Here is a 23,628-nt window from a genome sequence, read left to right on the forward strand (position 1 = left end):
TGAACGTGTTTGCCAACTGGTATTTTGTTTGGTTTGGGGATGTTTTTTTTTTTTTGTTTTTGTTTTGTTTTGTTTTTTTCATCCAGGTATTCTTAACCTATAATGTTACATGCACCAAATAGTTCTTATTTCTAACACACTTTATGCAACATTCTAGGACACAAATTAATACAACGTCTCTTGATTTTTTACCTTTCTTCTTCCATCTTTGTGTTAAGCCTCATCACATCACCTTTACTCAGGTGAGTAATATCACTTACTGCAGTGGCACTAGAAAAAATAGCAATAAGTAGAAATCATATCACACTTGAGCCAATCCAGTAAAGATTTGCTCTCGATCTTCCTAGCTCTGAAACATCATACTGGAATATAATGAAACAAGAAAAACCTACTTTAAGACAACCAAAATTGAACCTGAGTAACTCACATACAGGAATTCAGCACCTACACTGCTCCATTCGTTCTTAGGGGTGACCAAACACCTGGAAACCTTTACGTTCACTTGTTACCTTAATTGCGTAGTTTTGTGGTTTGATACTCTCCCGTCACCCAAAGAACAGAATACTTTTCACTTGAAGTTAATTGAATATGGGTTTCATGTTCTCTCTGATATTCACTTGTTTTACCCCTCAGAAGTCTGTAAGGGCATGAGTTAGTTGTTTTTAAGCTGAAGAGTTAATTCACTTTTGTGGTCATCTTCTGACATTCAAAAGGAGTTGGCTGAGTGCGTAGTGAACACAGAAGAGGGCACCAACCTCATGCATCATTTTTACAGGTTGTTCTTATTTTTGAAATACATGAACGTACGCACATGTACATGCATGCATTTTTATGAGAGCACGCATGTAAGCAAACAACAGTGTGATATAAAAAGACTGGAAACGTTTGGGAGCTCAAAAGCAATATCTTTCCCTCTAAGCTGCTTTATTACTGTCTTTTCCTCCCTCTTGGGCATGTGTTCAGCTGAGACTAGGCCAAATTGGCAGTCATTTTCAAAATGCTTGGCAGGCCCATGATCCCTGGGAGTTTTCAGCTGACATCTTTCTCTCAACCAGTCTATGCAAGGGTCAGTGGGAGACCTGACTCTCAGGCCCTGGCTTGCTCTGGCTGTGTCATGAGTCAGGACCAATATAAATTAAAACCTTAAAGCCATACTGTGAAGGCATTCTTTACCCCCTGAGGTATTTTTTTTCCCTGTGACAGATTGCCTTTCTACTAGTTTCCTATTTTTCTATTTGTGGATAATACATGTCCCTTTGAGGTGGAAAAAGGGAGAACCAGCTGGCTAAGAGAGAGTTAAACACCCACCAAATTTTTTTCATATTTTTGGTAGATTTGTTGATGCTCAACAAGCAGTAGTGAAATAATAATAATACTAGGGGCTGCTTATCACTTACAAACAATAGTCCAATGACAATATTCACACTGACGGAAAAAATGGGAGCAGAAATTAATAGTGACAGTCCTGCAGGAAACAAGGAAGAAATTGGATACCAAGTTATAAAATACAGACTAACCCAATAGGCACATGCTACTGTTATTATATTAATATTGTTAAAAATATCAAAGCACTTTAAAAATGGAATTGTACTGTAGGTAGATGGACAGTATTATTTCCACATTCTTTTAAATAGAAATTTTCACTTCTTGTTTGGCTTGAAGGCATGGATGTAATTTGTTGCTCAGAAATCACTAGCGGAATGCTGTGAAAAATAAGACTCAGGATTAAAGTCTTCCCATCTGAAGGACAGCATCAGGCTACACCGAGAGCTGCGTTATTAACAAAACCATCTGAGTCACTGCAGACATGGATTCCACTGATGTTGTTCAAAAGTGGGGTAGGCCATGTTTATTTAGTTAGTTAGAGAGCAGAGAGAGATTGTTTCTCCTCTGTGCAAAAATAAATGGAGAAAACCTAACAAAACTCACGTAAACAAAGAAATGCATATGAATCTCAAGAAATCTCACTTGCTGATGAACCTAATCCCACAGCACACAGGCACAATCCCTCTGACAAAAAAGTTGCTGGATGACTACATATAGATAAAGTGCACAAGATGAGCTCGAAAACACGAAGAAAAAGACCACAGTATGCTTACTGGGGACTAAGGGTGTTACTGCAGAAGCTGTTTTTTCTGCTGTGCTCATAGAGCACCCAGCATGGCGGAGGATGAGCCCTGATGTACAACAAAGAGTATGAATAACCACAGTGGACCTCAAAACAGTGGCACTGTTTTGTCTGAATTCAGGGGCTAGGCTTCAGATAATAGCAACAGAGGGAACAGGGTGCCCAGGGGAGTGCAGAGGAACAGGACAGTCATACACGTAGCTCCTTCTTCAGTCCCCACGTGGATGCAGTGAAAGGCTGCTGCCTGTTCTTCTCTCCCCTCTCAAATGTCTGTACCCTAGGCACGTGAAAGAGGCAATACAAACAAGGGCCTTCCCAGCTCAGCACAGAGCTGTGTGCCATCCTGATTCAACTGACCAAAAGACTTCCTCAAAACCTACAAAGCAACGTGCTCCATTGTCCCAAAGCCTGTTTTCACCCTTCTTTTTCATTTGATTACAAACAAAAATATCTGTTCTCTCAAAGTGACTTCAAGCAAAGTCACCAGCCTGTTTCTTTCAAGTGGGTTTCTTAATGCCAGTAATTTCAATCTCTGTTTTTAGTAACGATGTGTTTCCTCCCACTTCAGCTTTCTCTCAACACTCAGCGAGCCAGACTTCCATTTTCTACCAGACACCCAGCCTGGACTTAATAAGCAATGGGGGTAAAATATCCACTCTTTACATGTAGGGTATCCTGAGGTACATACAAGCATCGCTCTAAGATGTGATAAAGTAATCTAAAGCTGGGCCCAGCCTGCCAGTTCAGGTCTAAAGGGATTTGATGCAGTGTCAAAACCTTTGGCTCAGGAGGTCACCCTCTCTTCTTGCTTTTCTTATAACAAAGGCAGAGGGTTGTGGGGGGGAAGGGCTTCCTCTTCTTTTTTTATTTTTTTTCTCTCTCTCTTTTTTTTTTTTTTTTTTTTTTTTTTTTTTTTTTTTTGTCTTGTGAATTCATCAACTGCTGTTTGTTGGGCAGCGGGTCTTTATTCAGCCTACTGAAACATTTTCATTAGATGGAGGCCTCTGAAGTGCGCTAGCGGCTGGGACCGCGCAAGTGCAAAATCTTAGGCCTCTCCAGAAGCCGACTGATTGAAATCAGCACTGTGTCAGGGGCTGTCATATCTCAGAAAAGACATAAAACACACGGAAACATCAATAAGCAACAAGCCTCTGACAGCTCTGAGACATTCCAGCTGACAAGAAGAGAAAAGGGGTAAGGTTAGGGCTCATGGGGGATATTTAAAATGCCTAACAGCCAGCCGAAGTGTTGGCAGGCTTCAGGGAGGCCCAGAAAAGACAAGATAAAGTCTATCAGGTTATCACCTGGTTCGAGACGGATCCCTCGCAGCAAGGCCACAGGGATGAGACAATGATACAATGGCTTTTTTTAATTATTATTATATTATTATTATTTATTTTAGAACGTATCGGAAAACAGGCTGCATTTACACTGAGGTTACCCAGACAACGTTTGTGCGGGAGAAGATTAAAAAAAAAAAAAAAGACAAAAAAGGAGAAGAAATGTAAAAGAGAGAAGACAAAAAGAGAATCCTGTGAGTTAAAGAATTCTGCTTCCAGCTACCATGTACAGAAATCAAAAAGGATTAACAAGGTTTTTTTTTTTCATTTAATTTCCTGTACACCAGACGCTTTTGTTAAGAGATCAGAGATATTGCTATTTATTGAATTTTTAATATGATCTTTATTAAAAGGCAGCACACATGTTTGGTTTTCTATCTTTTTTTTTTTTTTCTTTTTTCTTTTTTAAACATATATGGGTATAAAAATCAAAGCACAGGAATGAACCATGGCTGTTTGATTTTGGTCTTTTCATATTACGGTGATTCAAACCTATTTAAATTTTAAAATAATAAAAACCCAGCCCACATGGAAATGGCTCCTCATCTTCCTTTCAACTCTGATCTATTCTGTAAAGTAAGCAATGGGCCCAGTGCATTATTTTGACCAATCAGATAATGAATTCTTCCCTTAGAGTTGGTTTAAGACCAAGAAATAATGTATATAGCCAAGTGAGAAGGGTTATTAGTAACATTTTTAGATTACAGCTACAGAACATATTTTGCTGTGGAAGAACCAAGGTTGCTGGAGGAGAACCTGTAATGCTCACTCATTTACAGAACATACCAAACCATTCTTTCCAGTGACAACAGCAATAGCAATTCTGGCTTCCCCTTCCTTAAATGTTTGTTATGACAAAAATATGACAACTTCTTGAGGTTAGGCTAGTGCTAAAATTTAAGTAACATGATAACAAAAAAAAACCATAACCTGATCAGAAGGCTTTACTCGCTTTTTTCTGTTGGCATCTCTATAGTTTTTGAACCCGTGACTATTTTCTGCAGTCATTTACAACACAGACCAAACTCAGAAATCATGTAATATCCAACTTGATTCTTTGATATTCTGCTCATATTGGTGTAAATCCATAGGATCCAAGTGAGTTTTACAGTATGTAAATCACAATTATTATTGTGATAGCATGAAGCCTGGAAGATTGAGGTTCAAATATTTTCCTCTGCTGGACTTAGCTGTGTATGACCTGTGAGCCACTTTTGACATAATCTGAAACTGGAGCTGATGGACCTCAGGAGTGAAGGCATCCACAAGCACTAGTACATCATGCTCAGTTTTCTTTTCTGGCAGGGCTTTCCCTTTCTGGCACACCAACAGGATTTCATAGTGCCCATCATCCCATATCCCTCTGTGATAGACACTGTTGGGAAACTTCTCAGTAGCACTCTTAAAAATTTTGTTAACCACATGACAGAAATTCAGACAAACTAGAAGGAAATTACTTAAGCAACCACAAAGAGCCAGAAACTATCCCACACAAAGCTCTGGGGAAAGTCCAAAAACTAACCAGCAGATTGAGCATTTCTTCCTCTTATCTACAGGTTGCTGTTGCAAAGCATTATAAGCACAGACAATGGACTTCACCCCCCAAGATGTGAACTGAGAATAACTGTTCTTTTCTTTAGCACTTGCTTGTGAAAACAAATCAACTGTAAAATTTGAAATCACTGGATGAAGCATTGCACAATTTAGATAGAGAAAACACATACAGTCCTCTGTAAGGTCTCTAGCGATAAAACAAACACAAAAGGTCAGCATTGGTTTGAAGACCTTCTACTCCAGCATATAGCAAGAGGCAAGGTCAGCAGAATAAATAATCAAAAGAAGACAGGCAGAGAGTACAGTAAAATGGATTTATAAAATATTCTACACTATCGTCACATCTGTGAAAGAAAATTAATAAGATATCAGCAGATCCTCCTTACAAAAGATACAGTTTTTCCTCAGTTTGTTGGAAGTACATATTCTGCAGGCTAGCATGGCACAAAGTTACAAACAGGAGAGGACGCTTATCACTCACATCCTTTTCATCAGCCTTTAAGATGAAAAGTACTCTTACAAAAGATGTCCAGAGCCTGAAGTGAGGACAACTCTTTTGACTGAACGCAGTATGTGTCAACCTGGACACCCTTTGACCCACCAGGTTATATCTACTTCTAGCACTAAGAATTCCAGAGAGGAAACCTCATCTGTGTCTTCTCTTTTTAATGGAAAGCTGGATCTATACCTAACATCATAAGTAATTACTCACTGTATCAATAATTGTGAAGGATGGTATGTGGATCACAGATGGCCTGTGGGGAACAGCAGGCATAGATAGAATGGTCCAGGTGCTATTTGATGCTGGTAGGAGTTAGAGTCATCGCCTAGCTTGGCATGAAAGACTTTGTTAAGATTACAGGAGTGCAAAGGTGAGCTTTCATATGCTCTTGCACGCGACCTCTTCTTTCTAAAAACCACCTGTACCTCAGCATCTTGCCAAAAATGTGAAGTGATATGGGCCACTGCATTTCTTTTTTTAATCCCCCTACAGATTTTTCTGACAAGTATTTCTCCGAGGGTAAATGGATTTAACTTCCCAGTGGAAACTAGTGTCTATAGTTCAAAATAAAACATGATGTCCATTTTCTCCCAGTACTTTAAGCAGGACCTTTGTTTCGGATACAGTGGTCAAAACAAGTTTCTCTCCTTTTACTGTAGGAAAGAATGCCAGGTTTACTTTTTTTTCTTCTTTTGTCCTTTCCTATTCTTCTGAACACATTTTTTGAAGAAAAAGGAAGATCAAACAAAAGTCTCCTTTTCCCTTGAGATAAAATAAATGGTACCAGGACTCCTTACTTCTTAAAAGAAGTCCAGAAGATGAACTTAAATAAGCGAGGTTTTTGTTCCCCTGTCTAAAGACTCAGTCTGTGGAAGTTACACTGAAAAACTGCCAAAGAACCTTCTAAGACTGAAAAATCAGGTTCACTGATCACTTCCTTTTAAGTGTGTCTGGAAACCAGTGCTATTTTTGTGACTCAGACTGGAAACTGATTTCTTCTTAGTCTATTGATATTAGGCATTTAAAATCCCCTGGTATGATTTTGCCTGCTATGAGATACAGAGTTGCTTCTGACTGTAGGAATGAGAACCTCTATTGAGCTGCTCAGAATCTCAAATAGCTCAATTTGAGACTGCAGCATCACTGAACTCCAAGCTATTTCCAGGGAAGTATTTTTCATGAAAGTTTACAAAACGATGTACTGAAAAATTAACTTGGTAATTAAAAAGCTTACAAAAAATAACACTAAAGAAGTGTGTTAAAATTTCAAATTTCCATGAGAAGGCAAGCTGAAGCATAACCTCTGGTATCATAAATGGGATATGCAGCATACTCAAAATAGTAATGCAGTTATGAAGTGATTTCATTAGAATTCACTAGCATGTTTCATTATTTATTAATTCAGGATAATAGACAGAAGGGCTTTTTCTCCATCTTTCCTTCAGTGCACTAGAAAGAACAGAGTGACCATGTTGGTAATCAGTGTCTGGTATAAATGCCAAAATATAGTTAGGTCCCAGGGGAAAATGTACCATGGACATATCCAAGTTACCGCCTCCATTTTGGAGTGACTTGTCATGCACATCAGCAAAACTTCCAGGGATATTTCTATCACTTCTTACAGGAGTAGGAAATCTCTAGGACCTTTTGTCCCACAGAACTATATAAGTTCTTTACCTTTCTAAGCACAGAGAGAGCCATGGTAAGGTATTGGAAGAGCATTCACGATTCCAGTGATGTATCCTGTCCCTCCATCACTCAGAAACAGATCTGTATTTTTAATGTGAAGTCAGTCTAGCTTTTCAAGTCATTCAGACTAGATAAAAGTCCTATAAATTGTGATGAGAATAAGGAATGATAAGGGGTAACTTCCTGATAAGAATATTAGCAACTCTTTAGTGAAGACTATGCATTCTGCTGCAGCAAAAATATATGGGCAGCAATTAGGAAAGAACCAAAAGCACATTATGGAAGCTTCCACAGATGAGTTCTATTTATGTGGTCATCTAGTCTACATTATCCAGTAAACACTTATATTGGAATTGACACAAGATGAGTCATAGAATCATAGAATCACAAGGTTGGAAAAGACCTACAACATCATCTAGTCCAACCGTCTCCTCATCACCATTGCCACCAATTTCCAGGAGGAATAGCTCCTCCTGCAAAAAGCTTAGCTCGGGACTTCACAGATCATTGCAACATTTTCTTGGCTTTGAGTGCAAACTCTGTCAGTCTTACTTGCAGTGCCATCTCTACTGAGGTGAGCAGAATTTACTCTGCCTTAAAGTAATTACACACATCTCCAAAATCAAGAGAGTCCAGTAGCAATGAAAGTCCAATGAAGTGTCATGTTTACAGGTACGTGCGCTCATGCAGCAAAACAATGCTATCAGAATTGTGAAAGTATATTTTCCAGTGCACGTGCTGGGTATTAGTTTTCACAAAATCAGAGTATACCCTCCCTGAGCTGCCCTATGAAATCTGAGTATATGTCATTATGTAGCACTTCTTGAAGAAACTTGCTAGGTTACTTACAGCCAAAAAAAGCCACTCATCAAGTAGTGTGACTATCACAATTTGCGAGCTGCACTCACTGTCCTCTAGACTTTGATTTAAGAGCATTATGAAACCATATAATTTTGATGTAGTCCTTTTATTCCCATGGTAATTTATGTCTGTGAGTAACCTTTTTATTTTGTCAGAGCCATAACGCCAGGGTTGTTGCCTGAAGCTCTTGAGTTTGTTCTGATGAAATACTTTCCAAGTTTTTATCAGACAAATATGACCCATTATTTTATTTTTATTTTTAAGGATTCCATGCAGGTTTTTCAAAAGAACTATTTTGCAGGATGCCTTTGGTGCTCTGGGTCCTCTGTTTGGAGAGAGATACCAGTGCATTCACACAGTGAGATCACAAGTTTGGGGACCAGTACAATTTACGCATCAACTGCAATCAAGGCCTGCAGACGATAGTTGGGAAACATCATACTGGGAAGTAGCTGTAGTAAATGATAGCAACAAAAAGCAAAAAAAAAAAAAAAGGTGGAAAGGCTGGTAAACCAAAATTTATGGAAGGAGTCTTTATAATCTCCATCTCAGATGACTCCATCATCCAGCATGTTTTAAAGCTCCTAATGCTCAGTCAGAGCAGAGAGCTCATGCAACAAACTGCAGACAGAAAACACAGAGCGTGTACGAAATTAATTTGAAAATTAAGAACAAATGTACACTTTAAAATAATGTATAATTAGCCTTTTTTAATTCCCACTTCACTACCATTTAGTAAAAGGTGAAGTTCAATAAAATTAGCTGCTTTTATTCAACATTATTCAAATTAATTTCCATATTCAATTCCTTTAATAATTCCATGATACAGTAGGTTTCTTTTATCCAAATTTTAGAGCATATCTATGTAATAGTTATCTAAGACTGCAAGCACTGTTGCAAAATTCTGATAAATCCTGGAACAGAATATTATTAGAGGAAGAAAAGTCGTTTCATTATTGGCCATGAGAGTCTGATTATGCATCCCACAATGCAGTTAGGAGATAGAAATGCTTTTTCCTTTCAAAAAAGGGAGAGAGAAAAAGAAAGAGCCATAGGACCACTATACTAGATATCCCATTTCTCTAGCAAGAGTTTACTATCTCTAGAGAATCTGCTTCCAGTGTAATCTTTTGTTGCTCTTAATTATCTAAAACATCCAAGCCAAAAGCTCCTGTATCCGTTCCATCATTACAGAGGCATGAATATTTTCAATACTTCTCATACTTTAATTCCACTAATACAAAAAATCAGGCCTGTCTGTTCTATGTGAGAATACTTCATCACATCCTTTCACGGCAAGTACCACCAGTGCTATTTACCTGTTCTATACTCTGTTGTCATTACACCTAATCTCAACCAAGATTTCAATAGCAGGATCTTGTAATAAATCTCCCTTCCCGAAGGTAAAAAGCTGCACCTACAAGCATTCAAGTAAATGACTCTTGATCCCAGTTGTGAACTGAGATATTTTGCTTCACAACATGAAGAGCCACTTCTAAGCCTAATAATTTTTCTGTGATCAGCACTAATGAAAATTTCACTTGTGCTCAATTGCAGCAAAATAGAAATATGTGTTTACCATACATCTATCTGTGCATGATAACATAATGTTAATGCACACAGTTGGAGCACTAAATAAATGTCGTATCTAAAAGAAATCTGATGAGATTTACGTTGCATTTTTTTTCCAGGATGTTCAGTCTTTATAAGTAAAGATTCTGGGGAAGTAAAAATTCCATTCATTGCACTGCAACCTCTCAAATTCTCATTAGGTCTGCTTACTGCATTGATGATAGTAGAACATGTAGATGAAAACAAATTTTGATTTTTTTTTTCTTTCCAGGAACTCTTAAGTTTCACATCATTCTGAGCCATCGTAGCAGTCTGGGGGCTTTTGGCGCTTCCTCACATATAGCAATGATTCAAAAAGAGAGAAGATGGAAAATATCATTAAAAGCTTTTTTTCTTAATTCGCATTTAGTTTCTGAACTATTTCTGACCTATGATATTTTCATAAATAGACTTAGACAAATAACTGCAACAATCTGCACATTCCTAAGGATAGATCACAATGAATTTCTTCATTTGGAAAATGCCTAAAACTGATAAGGCTAATTTTTGCCTGTATTCCATCCAACAGCATATGCCCACCCTAACAATACCAGGCCATTATACAAACATAGTTTCATTATGCTGCCAAATTTGCCTCAAAGACTAATATTCAACTTTTCTAAGGCTTTCATAAGAACTTAATTTAATGTTTTCACACGTACAACATGTGTATGGTTACCAACTGATAACAAAACTAGTACCATTCATTAAGTATTGCTATAAATCTCTCCACTGAAATAGCAATAATATTGCCTCCCAGCAACCACAATAAATGTAATGCTTAATCTCTCTCTGTGATATTGTATAACTCTAGCCTGCAGCTAGACTTCCACTGTAGGTGGTACTGTAGAGGATAAGTCTGCAGTGACAGCACATGATGTGCTCCTCTTTTTCAGCAGACAGAAGTTCATGAGGTTTTCTTCCTTTCCAGAGAGAATCCAGGATTTAGAGAGGGATAAGAAAGAAAACAGAATGAAAATTATTTAAGTGGAGCATACAACTTTAGTGAGAACTCTAATGTTTTTAGATTTTTTCTCTAAGGGTGAATATTTATTCTGTGTCCCTTGAAACTTCACCATATCTTCACCTCGGTGGTTCTTTGGGGTCTTTGCTTTACCTTTTTCCAGCACAGTCAATGATGTAACTACCGCAGTGGTGTTCGTGAGAATTCACAAACATTTCTGCAGCGGTTGGATTTGGCCAAGGAAATAAAGACACAAACCTCCCCCTTTTTTTTTTTTTCCTTCCATTGGTGTTTCCATTATCAGCTATCAGATCACAGAAATGATCAGAATAATATTTACTACTTCTGGGAACCCTAATCCACAGAAAATGTCTTCCTTATTTAAATGCTTGTCCTTTGTCCATTACCACAGCTTCTATTTCTCACATGTTCTTATTTGACAGCATTAGGAAATTAAGGACAAGATTGCTCTGCAAGCAGGCATGAAAGCAGTCCTGCTTGGTTTGATGCATCCATGTGGATGCCAACATGCAGCGGTCCACACATAGGAGCTTCCAGCACCAACATTAAACAAGGCTTTGAAACTCCACATCAGGATACCTTTATTCCCAAAGGAAAGGCCAGTCCTGTAGCACTCACCTCCCACAGGGATAAGGTGAGGGGGAAAATGGAGGAAGATGAGCGATTCTGAGCATCACTGCCAGGCAGCAGCCATCCCATGCAGGTGGCAGCACTACCAGGCATCCGCATCAGTCCCACTTTGAGAAGCTGCCTCACTCCTCTCTGGCTTCCATTGGCTGAAGCTGGTGTGACAGCCAGCAGAGGACCTGGCTGAGGCCTCTGGCTGGCACTTCATGCCCTCTCTAAACAGTGGCTGTCACAGGTGCTCGCTCCCCCTCCCCAGCAGTCCTCCGTGTGTCAAGCTGTAATCCTGCCCTGCTGTTCCGCGTTTCTGAAAGCAAAGCTTCCTACCTTCTGCTTTGCTATTACCGTAGGTATGTAGCATAGGGCTAGATTTGACCTAAATTTGATTTACTCATTTTTCCAATGCTTTACAGGGTACTTAAGCCCTGGGTCAGCAAAGCACTTAATCACATGCTTAACCTTAAGCACATGCTTAAGTGCTTAATCAGGGCCTTGTTGCTATAAAAAGCACAAAGCTATGACTCAATTTGAGCAACTGAGTTGGAAAACTGAGACCCCCATTCTCACTTATTTAACTTGACATAAATGTGGAAGACTAATTACTTATTTTAACCATGTGTTTAAATACATTCTGGTTTGAGGCCTAATCTAGGAGTTTACATTACAATCTAGACAAATCTGAATACTGGGGTCCCTGTAGGATTAGCGGCTATTGAGAGAATCGTACACTGGATGTAGAAAACGATACGTCTTTCTAAAGTCTTTTTTTTTTCCCATATATTAATATTCTTCTAATTGTAGTGATTGATCTAATAGGAAAAAGGGACTGTCTTTAAAGGTACACAAACCAAGTAATTCACATGTAATACAAAGACACTACTTATAGCAAGATGCACCCATCTGCACTCTACAACTACATATGCAGTTTCAAGATTACTATTTTAAAATGTGTACTGCATCCTTATCTAACTTGTCCAGTAGGTGCAATTATTCGTAGAATTTGTTCTACACTTCTGCAGGAAATTTTCCTTTTGCTCAAACTGTACAGATTTGCCTCTGCTGTGATTTTCTTCTGACTAAACATCTTCTGAAACATTTTTTTTTTATGCTTCCCAGAATTACTGGCACTCTCATTACAATATCCTGTTGGATGGATACCATGAAAGCTGCTAGCTTCAGCAACTATCTGAAGCGTGCAGAACGTCATATAAAGCAGTTTATCAGGAAGGGGAGGGGAGGAGACAACAGACTTTCACGTGAGCTGGGAATGCTTATCAACATATTTGCTTTTTCATATTACCTTCTTCATTTACAATATTTAACAGGCACATTATACCACATCCGTTTTATACTAGTATTAATTAGGAATGGTTTGTTCAGAAAGTCTTGGATAGCACTGGTAAGAAACCTATATTTATTTTCATTCAGAAAATAAATAAAATGTATTTTAAAAAGCTTTAGGCACAATAACAGACAGCCAGGGCAACTATGTCTCAGATTCTCCAGTGAAATCATCAATTCCACATGAGAACAAGGAACTCATGAAATGAAATGCTATTTCTATATGGAATAACCATATTTGCTCTTCTTCCTCTGTATAAAAGCAAATAAGATTGCAGTATCCTAAATGCAGCCATTCACACTAGGAAATGTCCTCTCCTGACCTTCTCACACTAGTTTAACCATTTCCAGACTGCAGACAACTCTCCTTCTAAGTTTTGGTGAAATTCATTTCGCTGCAGGAAGTTGATTACTTTGTCTCTCTAATCATATTTCAAGCAACTATATGAGAAATGAGGTCACGCCCTTCCATTTACAGAGAAAGAAAAATCCCATGGTCACCACACAGCCCAGCACCATTCTTCCTCTCTTTGCCTTCGTGTTGCACTCGTTAACTGAGACTTCCCAGAAAAGACCACAACTTTCAGCTGTCCTGGAAACAGTACATCTCAGCATCTCCAAGGCTTCCTAAGATAAATGGTTTATGGTCAGTAGAACCATATTCAGATGAAGTAGAAACATGAAGAGTGATACAGTAATACTATTGCCTGACGTGAACCACTTCTGGGAAATGGCAGGGGGAAGACCACCTACTGAGGAGTAGCCAAAGGCCCCTCTTGAATGTCTAGCCCAGAGACAAGTCCTCAGGTTTCTGGAAAGGAATGAAGCTGGGGGGCTTTTGTTGCCTACTCTGATATTTTTCATACACACGTTAATTTCATTTTAAAAACAACCCTGAAATTCATTCCAAACAAATTTGCATTCCTTTGGCTCTTACGTTGCCACGACTCGTTCTGTGGAGTCACTTCTGATGCGTAATAGTGTTAAATAAAATCATATTGAATTCACCAGCCCCCAAATGAAATGTTTTCTATTATAGGATTGGTGCACAGTCTTTTTTCTATCCATTATATTCTCCAGGCAGCAATAGCAGGCTCTCAGTGAGGAGATGAACCCCAGCCACTTATTAGCTCATGGCTGGAAGCCATCAGCTCTGCGTTACACAAAATCCCTGATTCATCGTTGCCTCCCTCCATCCTCACACCTTTCAACTCACGCATCAGAGGTAAATACAAAGTAAAGCAGGGGGAAATAGGAACCAAGCTTTCTACAATGAGTTTTACTTCATTTTACTGCCTTCTTTTCATTCTTTCAAAGCCTTAAAAAAGACCTATTTTCTTGTATTATTTTTTCCCTCAGAGATAATAGTACAGACTTCAAGAATATTTCTGCCAAAAAAGAAAACTCCTTGAACCTTGGCTTTCCGTCCTACTACACATAATGAGACAACTACTTAAACTGCATTTAAAAAGTGCTGAGTAGATGAACTCAATGCCTAATGATGTTACTCAGCTTGTCGGCTGCTGATTGACACTAAAAGTAATAAATTAGAACAGAAAATGATTTTACAAGATCTCTGGGATGACAGACAGGCTAAGTGTAATATCCTCCATTACAGTTGTCACTAGATTTTATACAGTTCAGATCTGAACAGCCTCGGCAGGAAAGTGGAACAATTTCATGAGATAGATCTTCAGATGATGTAGAGTAGAATAAATCCTCTGAAGTTAAAGAAGCTCTTCTGATTTATGCAGACAGAGATCTGGCTCTATATTTTCATATGTTTCTACTCAAGTATTTGAATTAAATCATTTGTTTTCCCATGCAAATCAGGGCAGAGAAAAGCAGAAACCCTGCAAGAGTGGAATGCTGATGGCTGATGTCTAGGTTGTTTTTTTCTACCCCCTTGTTCTCCCCCAGCTCCCTTCCTTCCTTTTTAAAGGACAGAAAATAGTATTTAGAGCATGGCATCACTGATTTTGTTGGCTGCCTTCATTTCAGGGAATCCCACTGTAAATCCACAGCACCTTTCAAATCATTAGCATTCACTGTCAGAATCCTTTGTAATGTGTTAGGATGTGTAAAGGCAAGACAAAAGGCAAGCATGTGGATACTCCACAAAGCTCAAAAAAACATTATGCCATTATTTGGGGTTAATGAAATAAAAAGTGTGTATCCAGCTGTTTGCAAAGTCTGAACGACCACTAAGATTTTTATTTTTGCTATTGGCTTTGTAAACCTCTATTCATAAAACTTTTCTTAGAAGAAAACATGCAGTCTCTTCTTGTGCAGTTTATTCCAAGCTCAGGGATGACTGCAGATGATTTTAATTCTGTTTCATTCAATGAGCTCTTCTAATGCAATGATTTTCTCCATGCAGGACCTTAACCACAGCGGCCATTTGCAGCTGATGATTATTTTTTTAATTTTTTTTTTTTTTGCATAAATAATTTATAAAGACACCGCAGATATACTTTTACACTGAGAGAAAGGAAAAGGGGGAGGAGGGGCAGGACTGCATCTTAAACTCTATTTACAAATTTACCTTGGCAGGCCCTCTTGCTGCCAATAGGAAGCCATGTTGCATATTTAATTTGCTCTTTTGTTACGACGGGGCTTAGGTTAGTTAATTTCAATTTTCGATTTCAAAAGCTATCAAATATGGCTCAGATGAGAAATCAATTTTTCTCAGCTGCCTCTGTTTTTGTGATGGGGAGGTTTCCCATTGGCACGAGGACAGCCACGTGACACGGCAAGAGATTAGTTCACTAGACCCCGTGTTTTAGCCACCTCAATTACTGGCTGCCTCTTGTAATTTAGCCTTATAACACCTAATTTCAAGATAGAACTCATATTTAATTCATGAAAGCTTCCACAAGAGTAATTGTGAAATAAATTGCCATAGAAAATATCCATTTGTGACTCGTTTTAATTTTGTATGCTACTAGCACGCTATTTGTTCTACTTGTTTAACACTTTAGCACAAACATATTTTATATTGAACTTTATGGACTGCTAATAGGTTATTATTTTTCACTGTTTCCCCTTCACAGACGCACTACTGAATGTCCCCCTCCTGCACGCAGCTCTGGGTCTAGCAACATTGAAACAGATGTGCTAATGCACGGAAACTTGTAATCTCCTAATTATTGAATGGAATTGTTATGATCTGTTCATAACTTTAAAAGTAGCAGATAAAATCGCAAGTGATGGTTCGTAAATGGTAGTTAGATGACAAGGATCATTTAAAGGGCCAAGGAATAAATACAGTTTAATTTCTGTAATGTTTTAAACAAACCCATTCATTACACATATTGATGTTTCACGATAACAGTGGTATATGTATTTTTAATTCTTTAACCAAAATAAATGTTTCCACTGTATACACACCATTTTGTCCTTTTCCTCCCTGTTGCTATGACAACAAGGTGGGTGAGGCCTCCTCAACTGCCAAACTCAGCTGTCATCCCTTCACCCTAAAAGCCTTATAATTGCTTTTATTTGCATACGACAATTAGGCAGGATGGCTCACAGCAAGAAAACCAACCTTTCTCTCCCCCAGTGCACACAACGCCAGCCTGTAATTTATAAAAGATACACGCCATGTGGTGGAGCACTAAAATAGAGTGATGAGTCCTTTCATCTGATTGTAAGCTATTAACAAAAGAAAACATCCCTTTTCAGGCTGTAAAAAATGCCTATCTGGTGTGAACCTGGAAAAAAATAAAAGGGGAGGGGAGGAGAAAGAAAAAGTTTTGCTTCCTCAATGCAGACCCTTCATGTTCATTATCACGTTGAACTCAGCAAAAGTGTTTGAAAGAGTTACATTTCGGTGCTTTATGAACAATGGAGCATCAGAAAATTGATGACATAGTAAAAAGAAGATCTAGATTTTTGTTCTTGGATTACGTCACACACAAAGATGCCAAAATGAAATGATAGTTCATAGCCAGCTCACTGAAATCACTGGGAGAAAAGCATGAGATGGGTCAGGATGTCAGACCAGCACAGCTGCATGAGAACCCAAAAGTGCAGTACTTTTAATAGCTCCTTTTCATTGAAATTTCTCTGTTCAGCAAACTACTGAAGCTCACTTGCTTGTATGCTTTGCTGATGATAGGCCCAAACGCCTGCACAGGTTTTTCACATGAAGAATCAGAGTTCAGGCAAATCTTTTCATGCAAGTTATTTAACGACATGCTGCTGTTTTTAAACTTTCACAACTATAAAGTACCTTTCTCTAAGAAGACCAGTTAAGCATCTTCTCTACAACAACCTCTCCTCCTCTCTGCTCTCTTCTGAAAGCTCTTCATTTATCACTTCTAGCACCTGGGCTGATAAGTTATTTCTAACCCTGAAAAATCCCAAAAATTCCACCTTTCTTTTGATGCATTTTACATTTACAACCTGACTGGAAGGAACAAGCATGTTAAATTTAGAAGAATCACAAAAAGACTGTGGGGGGAAAAAAAATGGGATACGATACAGGGAAAGTGAGGAAGCACTAGCTAAACAAAAGAGCAATCTGTTATCTTGCTAGACATCTAGCTTGATCTAAAACTAAGCCAGCTTCTATGTTACAACGATACTAAACACATATTCTTACACCTCTCTGACTCACTTGCCCCAAAAGGTTACTCCCTTTGAAACTGGAAACACTACATAAGGGTGTAAAGCAGAGCAGATCCACTCTGGCTCAAAAATGGGCTGAGCTGATTTCTCCCTGCAGCCACCTTCAGTGACCTGATATTACTGAGGCAGAACAGTCAGGAATGTAGCTTGCAGGTGTCTCCTTAAATTTTGCTCGCCTTGTTGATATAAACCTTGTTTTAACGATTTCAATCAGCATGTAGAAAAGAGGAGAAAGGCATGAGGCGTGCGCTGGGAAGTTCTCTCACATCCTTGCCTTCCTTGCTAGCTCTGGCAGAAGCTCACAAAGCACAGGACACTTCTTCCTGCATCACTTCCCACCTTTCACTTTTTACAGGGAGCGAGGAAAAGTTGACAAATCACAAGTTTCTCAGCACAAAACTTGAACAGCTGCTAGTTTTTGGCAGCGTCCTGAACAGGCAGCACAACTTGGCTCTGTCACTGATCCATCAGGACAAGCCACAGCTCACACACTCTGCAATGGGGCTGCTCACACACAGTGATGATGGTACTCTGAACTTCCCAGAGAACAGGAAAGTTAAACAACCCTCAGTAAATCTACAGATGACAGCAAGCTGGGAGGAAGTGCCTGAAGGTAGAAAGGCCCTGCAGAGCTACGTAGGTAGGCTGGATCAATGGGCTGAGACAAACAGTGAGAGCTTCAACAAGACCAAATGCCAGACCCTGCAACTTCAGTCACAACAATCCCATACAGTGCTAGAGGCTGAACCAGAGGACGTTCAGGTTAGATATCAGGAAAAATTTCTTCAGAGAGAAGGTTGTGAGGCACTGCAATAGGCTGCCCAGGGAAGTGGTACAGTCACCATCCCTGGAGGCATTCAAGAAAGACATACAGCACTCAGAGACATATTTAATTTGGTGTGGTTGTGGTGCCTTGATGGTTGGACTAGATCTTAGAGGTCTTTTCTAACCTTAATGATTTTGTCATTCGGTGGTAGGGACTGCTAGGCCTTTTGTCTCAAAACCTGAAGTCATCCTGTGATTTTCATAAATTTTTTACAGGATATAAGATCTTGGCCATAAAAGAATATTGTGAGAGTGTATGTAGTGTAAGTAGCATGGATACCTGGGATCAGAGGGAGGTGATATTTCCTGCTCCATAGAAGACACGATTGTTTTCCATGATGAGGCTTGGTCTGAACAAATTGAGTTTCTTGTTCTGTATTCAGTGCATAGAACCTAAAAGTAGTAAGTTTTCTTAGAACACAGAGGTAGGACAAGACATAAATGAAACTTTGACAGGCTTTCTAGCTTTAGTGCCTTCCCTCCTCTTTTTCCAAATGAATGCACTTATTTAAGAAAAAAGCAAGGCATGAAAAGTTACATGATGAAGCTTCTTTAGGTTGTTCCTAACGTGCACTCTGACCATTTACATAGATTTTATGTCACTTTTGGCTGTTGCATTCAATAGAAACACTTAAAGTACTACCACTAACACAGCACTGTTCATCACATTCACATAAGAACTAAAGCTGAATATATGTGTCTGCCTGAGCTCAAATCTCGTTTATACCTGCTAAAACCCATAGCTTTGCTAGAGTTACTACATCTTTCCATAAATATGAATTAGATTAGAATTTGTTCCAAAGTGAATATATAAAATTTGACTTACAGTCATACCTAGACTGTAATTTTTCCATGTTTGTTTCACTATGTTGTGGGAATATTCTGAGATTTTGTACAAACTTGTACTTATCTTTTTCATAGTTCTCCACATAAAACAGGAAAGAGATTTGAATGTCAAGAACTGATCTGTGATATGAAATAGTATCCTGTACTGACATTCCATTACCAAGGTGGCATCATAAAGGATTAAGGCATAAGGATAATTATTACTTTGTAGGTCTGTATTTACAGATATAGTTTTCTAACATTCATCTTAAAAATTAGGTTACTGTTTTTCCATCTGGCCCTGTTTTTGATAGCAACTAAAAGCAAACTGAACTAGTTGGATTTTTACTTGCTCTAAACACATTAATATCCACAAGAAAGAAGAGAAAATGTTAAGTAATAGATAAAAGCTGTGACCACTAGTAACTGATACACAGAAAATGAAACAAAATTTTACTTAAAAAAAAAAAGCTAATATCTCCACACATATCCAGCCAACCTTTAGTAATGGAAGAAGCGGGAAATGAATAAGTTTTTCTCCCATCACAAGAACAGGTTAAGGTGACACTTTCCTCTATGACAGGTTTGTAAGCTTTACTATTTTTTCTACTGATATAAACAGTAGAAAAGAGGATCATTTGGACTACGAAGAAAACATAAAGCTGCTTTTGAACTTTTAAACTAGACTCTTGTTGGGTATTTTTATTACATATGCTTATTTTGTCAGCAGAAAGACCTGGATCAGTTTAAAGCAAGAAATTTGCTCCTATTTCCACAAACTACAGTGGCAGAAGGATCAAGCTCTCAGTGATGTTTTGATTACCACAATAAGAAAATGCCAGTATGTAATCTTTCATGCAGACATTGTACAACAGTTCACTGTACTTTAATCCATCTCCTTCTGCTTTTTTCTTTTTTCCAATAAGAGGAACTACGTACACTCAACATGAACTCTAGGATTCAAATGAAGCTTCATGTGTGCTAATATTAGAGAGACATTAATAATAAATTTGGAAGCAGACAAGTCTAAGATGATTTCTGACTTGGTTTTGTACCTCAGACACCAGAACTTGAACTGCAGAGTTTGACACTGACACTTTTTAGGGAACAAAGTCTCTCTCCTACCACCCCCCACCCCCCAATTCAAATCTCATCTGAGAAGTGCTGAAATGAAGCTGTCACTCAGGCCTGCTCAGGGACCTGTCAGCAAAACATTGAGCCTTTTCATTTTGATGGGTCAGCCTGCAATCCCCTTGAAAGAGAAGTCCGTGCCACTGTGGTTTTTCTTTCTGTAGGAATTCTGAATTCTAATGAAACTCCAAATCGCTCAATAAAGGCAGGGGCATGGGGAAGTAATCCAACTCAGATCGGAGTGAAATTTGTATTTTATCTTTTTTTTTTTTTTTCCCCCAGACCATTATTCTAATAGCATTGCTTTTTGGTTGGGTTTTTTTTTCCTATTTTCCTTCTACTCTCCCCCTCCCTTTATGTATGTATATACATTTTTTATTTTTATTTCTGATTTTTTTTTGCAGGGCAGGCACAAATGGAATGAGGTGTCCTTTGTCTTGATGCTACACTGAGATTAGGTAGCAGCTCTCTGAAAATGAAAGGGCATGGCTCAAATTTTCTTGGGTAAATATCCATCCACCTATTGCAGTCTGCATCTCCACTGCTACAAATATCTCTAATGTATGACTATGCTGAGAGAAAGAGAAAATTTCACATTAGCATTTCTTCCCCAGAAGAAAGTCTTTCATTAACACTGTACAAAGCTTTCCCAAGGAAAAAAAGCAAAAACCCTACCTTCCGCACTTCTTTGCTCTCCACAGCTTTCCCTTCCACATTAGTTACTACCTATGACTGATATCAGGGTGGAGGTGAGAGGATGAAGAGAGAGAGAAAATAATTTATATAACATGTTGATGTATTCTCTTTAAAGTGGTTTTTGTTAATACACATTATGATTTTTAAAATATGCATGAATTCAGTAGCCCTTTTATGTTTGCTCCCATTAAATGTTGTTTATTTTAACAAGGAGATAATTGTATTTTGCTAACTGTTTAAATTTGGAATCATTAGAGAAGACGTAGGCAGCCTGAACAGACGGAAATTACGACATGGTCAATGCTATAGACCAGTGCTTGCTTTACGTTACATGAGTTGAAGAGTGGTCCTAATCATTTTATTTAGGCTTCTCTCTTTATGGTGCACAATAATTAAAAAAAAAAAAAAAGAAAGAAAAGAAAAGAAATTAATCACAATCAGATTAAAAAGACAAATAATTTGGAAATAAAAATCAGAGCCCCTTCTGGCTGAGTATCACACACAAAAACATTATGTGGAAATATAAACTATGATCCATTTGAACAGTATTTTATGAAAATGAAAAATAAAAATATGGATGGAAATCTAACTAAAAACTTCAAATTTGAAGCACAATCAAACGCAGTGATGTGAAGGCATCAATTAGATGGTGTAACACTGCTAATAGCACAGTGGTAAATGTTGCCTAACTCTTCATTGTCTGGTTAACCTGCAAGTATGCCTATCAGTAATGTTTCAACAATGCTACAGCAACCCTCCCACCCTATAATTATGTTTGTGTTATTCAATCTTGCAGAATCACCATCTTCAAGCTCTCACCCTCTCTCTGCAAGACATGACCCAAACAGCTCATCTTCCTCTGCTCTGCCTGTCCAAAGAGAATCCATTATAACACCAGGTGTTGAAAAAGCCAGATATTATTATGCAGTATGCAGCAAACCAATGCACGTATATTTGTGCACGGTGTGTGTGTGTGTGTGTGTGTGTGTATATTCCAACTATTTTCTTGAGTATTGTGATAGAGCAGGGATGCCAGAAAAAGTATAGTATGTAATTTTCCTTGGTGATGACCTTCAGAGGTTCTCTTCTCCCCTTGATTGGCATATGTCTCCATGGGGAATCATTATAATAGACCCCTATTTCTCTACCCACACCGTCAGGGGCTGCTAAAACTATACTTCATTTACCCTACTCTACCTTGCTATTGCACCATAGGTAGCATGTATGATCACCCAGAGTTCTGACATTGTTACATCTGAACATCCTGAAAGGAATTAAAATAGCAATAGACACTTCTTCCTCCTTTATGTCAGAACATTAATAGTTTGTTCTTTTCTCCTGTGTGAAATCCACACCATATTTTCACTCTTTTGCACGATAGGTAAAGGCAGGAACTTTAAGAAAGCAAAGGGTATGTACTTTTGCCTTCATTTCAAAGAATACATTTTAATTTAAAGATTATATCTCAAGCATATGATAAACACTCACATGTTGTTCAAGATTGAACACCTGTTCAATCACCTACTGTGCAGGTATGTATATGTGTTAGTAAAGGACATACAACATACTTCAAAAAATGGCTAAAAACACTTGCAAAACTCTAATTCAGTAGGTGCTGGTCGTCTTAAAATGCAGGTGTCACAAAGTTAGCATTTGGCTTTATATTTGTCATACAATCCAAATATGAGATGTACACATTTAATAATGGGGAAAGTGGGACAACCATTTTACCTTTTCAGTTAAAGGTCTCAGAAAGCTAGAAATGTTGGTTTCCATTCACTGTCAAACACCTGATGATTTCCAATTGCAAAACTTTATAATGGAAATTTTCCTTCCAGTGTATCACCAGCTAGTTACACATATATAATGAATAATTTAAGAATCTACCTTGAAAACTAAACTTTGACTGAAATATCAAGTGTACAACAGTTTTACTTTCATAGTCTTTCTTTGCTTGCACTCTAAGAACAGAAAGAAAATGCATCCCTGTCATTTGACAGATTGCTCCGTTGCTAAAGAAACTGCCCCTCTATGAAAGGAGCAAATACTCTGAGTGAGACTGAGCTGAACTAAAAGCTATTTTACTCAAAAATTAAACCAATTGTCAATCTTCCATTCACGGTTATAAGTTCGATTCACAGCTTTTGTAGCATCATGCGTGTCAGCCAAATTTCCCTTCCTCAGAAAAGCCTGTGTGGACAAACCACAGACCAGAGCATTGCTGCACCCTGAGGTGAAGCTGATAATTTTAGAATTATTATTTATTACATTATTGTTATGTATTATTATTATATTTATTATATAAAAACCAACTTCACAGATTTAAGTTTTGCCTCCTCCTTTGTTGAGGTTAAGACAAAAATAATTTGATTTCATAAAGTATTCCAGCCAGTCAGATTTATTCAAAGAAAACCATCAAGAACATTTTGGCAAAATGTGACCAACCACTGACCAATACAACCAACCTTTATTCACGCTGAATAACAGGAACCCAAATGGGACCCCATGGAAGAGTTGCCATATGAGATTTGAAGGATCAGATTCCAAGTAGAAAAATATATATATTCAACTGAGCTAAGTTCATCTTCGGGTTAATTAATGACATTCTAAGTTTATTCTAGAAATATTTTGTTTTATTTCATCCTAGTACTATTCTATTTCCCATAAGAACCTTAATATTTTGGGTTATTTTTATTAAGAAATTTCAATCTCACAGTAGCCTGTGATTAATTACTTTAATAGAGTTAAGACTTGATTTACACCAGTGGATACTTTTTGTGGGGAAAACACTAGAATATTTTGATGAAATTAAAACTGTCACTGCCTTGTGAGCTTTAACAAGCCTGAACAGAACCATTAAAGACAATTAAAGCTTTTTTCCTAT

Source organism: Tetrao urogallus, assembly GCF_951394365.1.
Source record: "Tetrao urogallus genome assembly, chromosome: 11".
In the NCBI taxonomy this organism is placed as follows: Eukaryota; Metazoa; Chordata; class Aves; order Galliformes; family Phasianidae; genus Tetrao; species Tetrao urogallus.